An 11,181-nucleotide genomic window follows, 5' to 3' on the forward strand; every position below is an offset into this window, starting at 1 on the left:
ATCTTCAAGGAGGGGGAATAGCTATCACAATTGTGAATTTGTTTGTCTTTATGGCGACCAAGTCATTGTCTAAAGTAAAACAGGCGAAAAACCACTTTGGCCAAATTGACAAGAGACAATAATGCCATCTAGTCATCAGTGCCGTAGTTATCATCTGTATCAGCGTCATCTTCATCATAAATGTAGCAGATATACCTGCCTGCATTACCTCTCACCTCTGTGGATGAAAACCTTCATATGGTTTCTTTGTATGTTTTTTTTGTGTTTTCGTTGTAAAATTGCCTTTTGTTGGAAGCCTCGTTCGTTCTTCTCATCCTTGAAATAGCTGGGCCTTTTTATTTTTTCCCATTTTTATATTGTCTACATTAATCCCCCAGCGTAGAATTGTTAACTTCCTACTGGCACAAAATTGCCAACGGGCTGCTAAATGAAAAAATAACCACTTTGGATTTCGCTTTGCACATCATTGTCCTTGCCTACTGCTTCATCATTGCGTTGCGGTGTGATGTTGCTAGTCCTTGCGATGTTGCAACAATCCTCGCAACAATGCAATCTCCAAGCTTAGGTGAAGCAGCAAAAAAGGCGCTTGCTATGAATATGAGATGAGTGCGAATTCTTCACTTTTCACAATTATTTTACAAGACAATTTCTTTTTCGCTTCGACTTTTTTATCGAATTTCTTTCCAAGTACTTTTGGTTTCTTTTATTGCGGCTTATTAAGGCCTAAGAATGGGTGAGGTGTTTTTGGGGGGATTCTCATAATGGAATTGGCTACAGTTGATTTGAGATTAACATTTTTGATTAACATTTTTAATGGGCATTTGTTTTATACTTTTTCCAAAGATACTAAATGATAATTGGAAGGTAAACTTAAAATATATAGGCCTAATATCACAAAACAGATTTCTTTAAAATAAAGAAATTTTAATAAAAAGAAAGATCCTGGGATAGATGATAGGCGAACACTTGCTTACGTGCACTTCTTATGAGAAAGCCAAAATCCGCAACGGAATTTAAGGCTTAGGGCGTTTTCGTTTCGCAAAAAATATGTTGCCTTGGTGTTACACTAATTTTTTCCTCATTGCATTTTGGCCCAAATGATAGTGTCATTCGAAAGTTATTGTTAATTCATAATATTGCGAGGGATACGGGACCAAAAAGCTATGACAGTGTCCTTCATATTTTGCAATCAATTTCGAAAATGTTGCACCATTTTTACCAATCGAAATCGCCATTAGTCTCGGTCAACAAGTATGTGTGCCGAAAATGGTGCGTATCGGACCATGTTTTGGTAAAGCCCCCCATAGACTGATGTCCCGATTTTATTTCTTGGGCTTCTAGAAACCGTAGTTTTTATTCGATTTGTCTAAAATTGGAAATCTAGAGGTATTTTATGAACACAAGTGGGTGTGACGAAAATTGTGTGTATCGGTCCATGTTTTATTATAGTTTACTTCTTGGGCTTCTAGACACCGCAATTTTTATCCGATTTACCTGAAATCCAAAATCTGGATATATTTTAGATCTACGCATAAGTACGCCAAATATGGTGTGTGTTCATGTTTTCTTACTTACCTCACATAGACCGATCTCCATATTTGACCTCTTAAGTGTGTAGACATCCCAGTTTTAAGGCGATTTGCCAGAAATTCAAAATGAAGAGGTATTTTGGGTCCGAATATGGGACGTATCGATCGATTTTGATATACCCAACATATAAACCGATCTCCCGATATGAATTCGAGACACCACAATTTTTATCCGATATGCCGGGAATTCAAAATTTAGAGGTATTGGCTTTCTGTGGCTCTTGGAGGAGCAAACTCCATTCGATTCAGTATGTTGTGTTAATATATGGACACTAACAACCATGCAATTGGTCCATATCGGTCACTAATTATATATAGCCCCCCATATAAACCGATCCCCAGAGTTGGCTTTCGGAGCCTCTTGGAGAAGCAAATTTCATTCGATTCGTTTGAAATTGGGAACGTTGTGCAAGGATAAGCCCGCTAACAACCATGCCAAAATTGTTCCATATCGGTCTATAGTTATATAGCTTCCAGATAAACCGATCTCAAATTACACAAAAATCATATCAGTTCATATGATATGAACCAGGCAAGGAATATGATTACCTCAAACATGTTTCAAGAGCACAATGTTATTTTTGGATGATGACCATAAAAGATGGTTGTCTCAATCATGTTTATTTCTCGGAAATTATGAATCTGACTTCGGCAAGCATGTTATGTTCGGCGAGAAAACAAAATTTTTGCGACAAACATGAAAAATGTTTGAGGTGATCATTAGAGCTCGACCGAAGCGGAGTTTTTTGGCCGAAGTCAACGTTCGGCAAAAAAAAAGCAATAATCGCCAAAGCCGATTATTGTCCTACAATTTTTAATTTAATTTAGTTAAATATTAGCATAATTTATTCAACAAAGTCATAAACTATAAAAGGTAATTCAGTCCATATCTTATAACATTCTTTTTGAACTAACAGACTTTATAGTATTCAAAATTCAATAGTTTGATATTATAATGACATAAAAGGATTTTTTATATTTTTTTACATTTTATTTGTATTGGGTGTTTTGGCTAAGACAAATTGAACACTGGGAAAATTCAATATGAAATAAATTATTCAAAAAGTTCGGCTTCGGTTGATGCCTCTTGACACCGAAGGCCGATTTTTGGCCGAATGCCGAATCCGATGTTTCGGTCGAACTCTAGTGATCATATTCCTTCTCTAGGTGTAACAGGTTGGCTGATAAGTCTCCGGTCTAACAAAGAAATTGACATTTTTTTGTCAAAATTCGTTTTTATTATTCAACATAGTTCCCTTCAAGAGCGATACAACGATTATAACGACCTTCCAAATTTTTAATACCATTTTAGTAGTACTCCTTCGGTTTTGCCTTAAAATAGGCCTCAGTATCGGCGATCACCTCTTCATTGCAGCCAAACCTTTTCCCTGCGAGCATCCTTTTGAGGTCAGAGAACAAGAAAAAGTCGCTGGGGGCAGATCTGGAGAATACGGTTGGTGGGGAAGCAATAATTGACGCAGAAGTGATGAATTTAACATGGGCTTGTCATAGGACGGAAGTCCTCCATTTCAACAGCCGTTGCACTGAATTTGCATCACTTCTTTAGGTGTAATCTGAATTCAATGTTTTGGATGTAAATTAAAAAATTCTGTTATATTTTGTCAAATAAATAATTTTTTTAATTTTTTATAATTTTTAATGGATTCTAACGCTTGTTGGAAACGATTGACCTCAAATATTTTAAAAAATTCACAATTTTTTCAGATTGAATTTAGCATTTTTTCGACAAAATTTAAATGATTTGTACCATTTTATGAATTCTTACTCTGTTTTTAACCTACTTGAAACAAAAAAAAGTTAAAATTACCCATTAAAAATATGAAAAAACCAAGTTATAAAAAATTTAATTAAAAGAACGTCCTGGGTAGTTAAAATAAAGAACATCAATGGGAGTGCATCTTCTGGAAGTGCTTTTAAAGTTGTGCCTTTGGAATAACTTCCAAATTTTTTTGCTGGGTTGTGGCACGGTGCGTTGTCTTGGTAGAACAACACTTTTTTCTTCTTCATATGGGACCGATGGTTTTGTTTGTTGATGGTTTTTCCCTTCTCAAGATAATCGATAAAAATTATTCCATGCGCATCCCAAAAAACAGAGGCCATTACTTTGCCAGCGGACTTTTGAGTCTTTCCACGCTTCGGAGAGTGTTCACCACTGTCCACTCAGCCGGCTGTCGATTGGACTCAGGAGTGTAGTGATGGAGCCATGTTTCATCCATTGTCACATACACGCAGAGAAGGAATATGATCACCTCAACCATGTTTCAAGAGCAAAATGTTATTTTTGGATGCTGAACATGTAACATGTTCATGGCAAAAATGTTCTTTTCTCGCCAAAAATAATATGCTTGCCGAAATCAGACACATAATCTCCGAGAAAATAACATGGTTGCGACAAACATGTTACATGGTCACCATTCAAAAATAACATTTTGCTCTTGAAACATGGTTGAGGTGATCATATTCCTTCTCTGGGTGTATCGACGGAAAAACTCGGGTGTATTACGAGTTAACAGCTGCAAACACCGCTCAGAATCATCAACACGTTGTTGTTTTTGGTCAAATGTGAGCTCGCGCGGCACCCATTTTGCACAGAGCTTCCGCATATCCAAATATTGATGAATGATATGACCAACACGTTCCTTTGATATCTTTAAGGCCTCTGCTATCTCGATCAACTTAATTTTACGGTCATTCAAAATCATTCTGTGGATTTTTTTTTTTTTTTTGATGTTTTCGTTGGTTCCCGACGAAAACATTTCGGGCGTCCACTGCGTTCACCATCCTCCGTGCTCATTTCACCACGCTTGAATTTTGCATACCAATCAATTATTGTTGATTTCTCAGGGGCAGAGAAACTCATTATCAAACCAAGTTTTTGCTTCCACCGTATTTTTTCCCTTCAGAAAACAGTATTTTATCAAAACACGAAATTCCTTTATTTTTCCATTTTTTCGCAATAACAAAAGTTGCTTCACAAAAGACGCTCTATCTCACAAAGTAATTGACATACAGACGTCAAATTTTGACACGAATCATTTGAAGGTTGGTACTATATAAAAATAATATGCATTTAATACTAGCGACGCCATCTATGTGTCAGACCGGGGACTTATCAGCCAACCTGTTATATATCCCCCACATAAAGCGATCACCATATTTCACTTCTGGCTCTCTAGTTACCATGGAAGATCGGTTCATATCGGTTTGTAATTATTTATAGGCTTTCCTATATATACCGATCAAGAACTGAATTATATACGTATTTAATCGGCCTGTTATTATACCCTCCACCATAGTATAAGGGTATATTAACTTTGTCATTTCGTTTGTACCACATCGAAATATTGCTCTAAGACCCCATAAAGTATATATATTCTGGGTCGTGGTGAAATTCTGAGTCGATCTAAGCATGTCCGTCCGCCCGTCCGTCCGTTGAAACCACGCTAACATCCGAACGAAACGAACTATCGTCTTGAAACTTGGCACATGTAGTTGCTATTGATGTAGGTCGGATGGTATTGCAAATGGGCCATATCGGATTACTTTTACGTATAGCCCCCATATAAACCGACGCTCAGATTTGACTTGCGGAGCCTCTTGGAGCAACAAAATTCTTCTGATCCGGTTGAATTTTGGTACATGGTGTTAGTATATGGTCTCTCATAACCATGCAAAAATTCGGTCCAAATCGGTCCATAATTATATATAGCCCCCTATATGAACCGATTCCCAGATTTGGTTTGCGGAGCCTCTAAGAGAAGCAAATTTCATCTGATCCGGTTGAAATTTGGTACATGGTGTTAGTATATGGTCTCTAACAACCATGCAAACTTTGGCTCACATAGGTCCATAATTATATATAGCCCTCATATAAACCGATCCCAAGATTTGACCTCCGGAGCCTCATGGATGAGCAAAATTCATCCGATTCGGTTGAATTTGGTACGTGGTGTTATATATGGTCTCTGACAACCATGCAGGAATTGGTCCATATCGGTCCATAATTATATGTAGCCCCCATATAAACCGATCCCCAAATTTGACCTCCGTAGACCCTTGGAAGAGCAAAACTTACCCGATCCTGTTGAAATTTGGTACGTGGTATTAGTATATGGTCTCTAACAACCATGCAAAAATTGGTCAATACCGGTCTTAATTATATATAACCCCCATTTAAACCGATCCCCAGATTCGACTTCAGGAGCTATTGGAGGAGCAAAATTCATCCGACCCGGTTGAAATTTGGTACGTGGTGACATTTGGTACATTGCGCTAGTATATGGCCGCTAACAACCATGCCAAAATTGGTCCATATGGGTCTATAGTTATATATAGCCGATCCCCAAAAATAATCTACCAAAATTTTATTTCTATAGAAAATTTTGTCAAAATTTTATTACTACAGAAAATTTTGTCAACATTTATTACTACAGAAAATTTTGTCAAAATTCTATTTCTATAGAAAGTTTTGCCAAATTTTTATTTCTATAGAAATTTTTGTCAAACTGATTTATTTACGTATAAATTACTATTAAGAAGAAGAAGAAGTTTTAAAATGTCAAGGTCATCGGGAAGTATTACCACAATCCAAGTAATTCGATTGTGGATGACAATCTTTAGTAGTCGTTTCCAATGGAGGAGGACTCAGCCTGGCCAAACTTACAGCTGACCGAGATCATTCATCGCATACACTATTCAACTCCATAACTACACCCAAAGAAGAAATTCTTTCCCCAGGAACGACATTTTAGACAAAAGAAACTATATTTTCTTTAAGATCAAATTAATCCAATTATTGCTTCGAATCATTTTTATTTGCTGATAAGGAAAACATGTTAGAGTCAAAAGAAAACTTTGTTTATCTAAAAAATCGTTTCTCAGGAAACAAAACTCTTCTTTCAGTGTACTACAAAGTACAACTAAATACATTTATACTTTTTCTAATTTCTCGATTTCATTAAATTCATGGGAAATGTTTTTTTTTTTTTTTTTTGCTTAGAAAACATTCTCAACAAATTATACACTCCATTAAGGTTTGTCAAAGATCTCTCGGTAGGTAAGTGTCCTGATTTGTCACCATTTCATTTCTTGTTATTCATATCAACAACATTAACTAATTGCTTTTAGTTGATTCTCCCATGACCAAGAAGAAATCTAATTTCAATGAATGAGTCCTATTGCAAGTGCAAAGATATCGTGCACAATCATTGGACATAAATATTCAATCATTTCAAATTAAGTAATTAATGGTCAAAACATTAGCCTCCAAACGACCCAACAACCCCAGAAGAGAAAGGGACAATGCTTAAAGGACAACCCCAGCAATCACTAGCATCCTTCATTCTCCAGCTATGGTCATCATCAAAACAAACAATCACCATACACATTTGTCCACCCACTCACAAATATACAATTCTAGGAAACGGAAATCACAGGAATAACAGTATAACTCAACACATAACAAGAGAAACGAGAAACATTTATCTGCCTGTCAACCAACAGCCCCCGCACCCCTAACCAACAATCTAAAACAGGTAAGAGAGAAGGAAAACCAATGCATTTTCATATCATATGAAATTTATTACCAGCCACAATAAACCGTGTGTGGTAGCTACCATTTGCCAGTCACCATAAGCCTCAACGGCTATCTAGAAGAGAACGAATCCTTTAGATTAAACCACAAGAATTATAACAATTTTACACGTAATAGTGATATAAGTCATTCGTTGGCCAATTCGACCGCCTTCGCTTGCTTTTGCCCCCACGGGCCAGCAGACAATAAGTGAATGCATCACAATCATATGGATATCTCCAGGGGCCATGACAAAAGCCACAATGTATACTGGCAAAAAGTGGTAATGACCAGAGGTATGAAGCCAGTTTTAACCATCCTCTAAACTCACAGCTCATCATCATCATCATGTCGAGGAAAGTATAAATGCATGTTCCAACATATGTCGTGAAAAAAAACAACAAAAAACAAACAAAACCAAAGGATCAAAGTCCTTTAGCTTGTGAAGCAACTAAGGGAGATTTAACGCTCTGTCTGTGTGTATGTATCGACCCACCCTTTTGGCTTTGAAGACCGCTTAACATAACTAAATAACCATCGTTAACTGCCCGCCCACACACTCAAAATTTTTTTAGAAAATCATTAGCTTGAAGATATTTTCCTCCTTTTTTTAAGTTCTAACAAGGGACTATTTTTTTACTCCTCCCACATCATTTTTTGTGGTGAATACACCACATTTGAATTCAGAGTAGAGTGGCAGTCAAAATTAATGCATCAATTAGAATATTATGTCATATATAACCCCTTGATATGGATGCAAATGTACCTACCTTTAAAAATGGTTCTTGACTCCGCGTTATTAGATTGCTACCTTTGTGCAATGATTCGCTACCCCCCTTATACAGTGTGGCTGATATGTATTGCAACCTACTAAATGTTTTTATCCTTTCTAAACCGCTCGTTTGACAGCAAGTTCATTATACCCTGCGCCGCACTGTGAAACACGGTGTTATAAGTTAGTACATATGTTTGCAACACCCAGAAGGACACAAAATAGACACATAGCGTCTTTGCCAAAAACGCTCAGACTGGGACCCTGACCACAGATGCCACAATTGGTAGACTTCTATCAAAAATAGTAGATTTTTTACTGTTTGGTAGATTGGAGGATTCTTGACGGTTTGGTAGATTTGCAAATTATTCCTCTCCACCTAAGAGGTACTTCACGACTTTTCTACAGAAATAAAATTTGACAACAATTCTTTATAGAAATAAAATTTTGACAAAATTTTCTATAACAATATAATTTTAAATAGATTGCAAATACATGAGTATAAAAAAAAGAAAATAAAAAATTTGTCAATATTTTCCGTAGATATAAAATTTTGACAACATTTTTTATAGAAACAAATTTATAGAATTACAAATTTCTCGATAGAAATAAAATTTAGAAAATATTCTATAGAAATAAAATTGAGACAAAATTTCCTATAGAAATAAAATTGACACAGCATTTTCCGTCGAAATAAAATTTAGACAATATTCTATACACCCTCACAAAAAATCGCTTCTGTAACATATACTCCCAAACATATTTTGCTTCAAGCATATACATTTTTGGGTATTGCCCAAACATTTATATGTTTGATCTCTACCAATATATAATATGTTTGAAAGCATATTGGTCTAAACAATATATGTTTGGGTAGTCTAAGTTCCAAACATTTTGTATTTTTGCATCCAAATTCAATAATGTTGTCTTCCAAAAAACAATATGTTATTATGTGACCATATAATATGTTTGGAAGCATTTTGCACCCAAAAATATTATATGCTTAAAAAAATTCTCCCAAACAATATTGTGCTCAAAATTTTATTTATTTATTTATATATTTACAATCATAATGAATTATGAAAATAAACAGGTAGTATAGGTGCTAACAACATAGGTTTTCGACCTGAATGCTCAAAATTTTGTTTCTGCCCAATTGTATATTCCCCGACATCTTTCTCACTTCCACTAGATTTTTTAGTTCTTAGCACCTTTTTCTGTAATACAAACATTGTAGAAGAAATTATTCAATTTTATGATTTTTTTTTATTTCAATTTTACCTTTTGACGGACGGGGATTCGAACAGCGGACCACACAGTTTGTAAGGATCAAAGAAGTAGCTGATCAATTGCCCAAGGAAAAATATAATGTTAATTTTGTAATAACAAGCAACAACCACCAACTTAATTCAATATCGCTCCCTGTTAAATAGCGCTCCAAGCTACTAAACACATATATGTTTATAGGCTATTTCTACATTAATATATGTTTGCATCCAAGCATATTAAATTTACAAACATTTTATGTCCCAAACATAATATGTTCTAACATATTAACATATATGTCCCAAACATGTTATGCTAGTTTATGAACATTATATGCTTGCACTCAAAAATATTGTGTTTACAAATTTGTGTTCCAAACATATCATGTTTATAGCCAAACATATGAAAAACAGTCTTTTTCATCCGTGTAGAAATAAAATTGAGACAATACTTTCCGTTGAAATAAAATTTTGACAAAATTTTCTATAGAAATAAAATTTTTGGCAAATTTTCTATAGAAATAAAATTTTAATAAAATTTTCTGCAGAAATAGAATTTTGACAAAAGTTTCTCTATAAATAAAATTTTGACAAAATTTCCTATAGAAATAAAGTTTGGACAAAATTTTCTATAGAAATAAAATTTAGACAATATTCTATAGAAATACAATTGAGAAAAAACGTTCCGTCGAAATAAAATTTAGACAACATTTTCTATAGAAATAAAATTTTGGCAAAATTTTCTATAGAAATAAAATTGAAACAAAATTTTCGGTCGAAATAAAATTTAGACAAAATTTTCTATAGAAACAAAATTTTGGCAAAATTTTCCGTCGAAATAAAAATTAGACAAAATTTTCTATAGAAATTAAATTTTGAAAAACTTCTCTATAGAAATAAAATTTTGAAAAACTTCTCTATAGAAATAAAAACTTCTCCATAGTAATAAAATTTTGACAAAACTCTCTATAGAAATACGATTGCGGCAAAAATTTCCGTCGAAATAAAATGTAAACCTCATTTTCTATAGAAATAAAATATTGACACAATTTCCTATAGAAATAAAAACAAAAAAATAAAATTTTGAAAAACTTCTCTATAAAAATAAAAATGTGACAAAACTTTCTATAGAAATATAGAAATAAAACACAATTGACAAATTTCTCGAGAGAAATAAATTTTTGACAAATTTTCTATAGAAATAAAATTTAGTGAAAATTTTCCGTCGAAATAACATTTATACAAAATTTTCTATAGAAATAAAATTGAGATAAAATTTTCCGTCGAAATAAAATTTAGACAAAATTTCCATAGAAATAAAATTTTGGCAAAATTACCGTAGAAATAAAATTTTGGCAAAATTTTCCATAGAAATAAAATTTGGACAAAACTCTCTATGGAAGTAAAATGTTGACAAAATTTTTTCTATTGAAATAAAATTTAGACAATATTTTATAGAAAAACAATTGAGACAAAATTTTCCGTCGAAATAAAATTTAGACAACATTTTCTATAGAAATAAAATCTTGGCAAAATTTTCTATAGAAATAACATTTTGACAAAATTTTCTATAGAAATAAATTTTTTGACACAATTTCCTATAGAAATAAAATTTTGACAAAAAATTTCTATACAAATAAAATTTTGACAAAAAATTTCTATACAAATAAAATTTTGACAAAAAATTTCTATAGAAATAAAATTTTGAAAAAATTTTCTATAGAAATAACATTATTACAAAAGTTTCTATAGAAATAAAATTGAAACAAAATTTTCTATAGAAATAACATTTTAACAAAATTTTCTATAGAAATAAAATTGAAACAAAATTTTCCGTCGATATAACAATTAGAAAAAAATTTCTATAGGAATAAAATTTGGACAAAACTCTCTATAAAAATAGATTTTTGACAAATTGCTCTATAGAAATAAAATTTAGACAAAATTTTCTATAGAAATATA

The sequence above is a fragment of the Haematobia irritans genome, chromosome 1 (genome assembly GCF_050003625.1).
Source record: "Haematobia irritans isolate KBUSLIRL chromosome 1, ASM5000362v1, whole genome shotgun sequence".
Taxonomy (NCBI): domain Eukaryota; kingdom Metazoa; phylum Arthropoda; class Insecta; order Diptera; family Muscidae; genus Haematobia; species Haematobia irritans.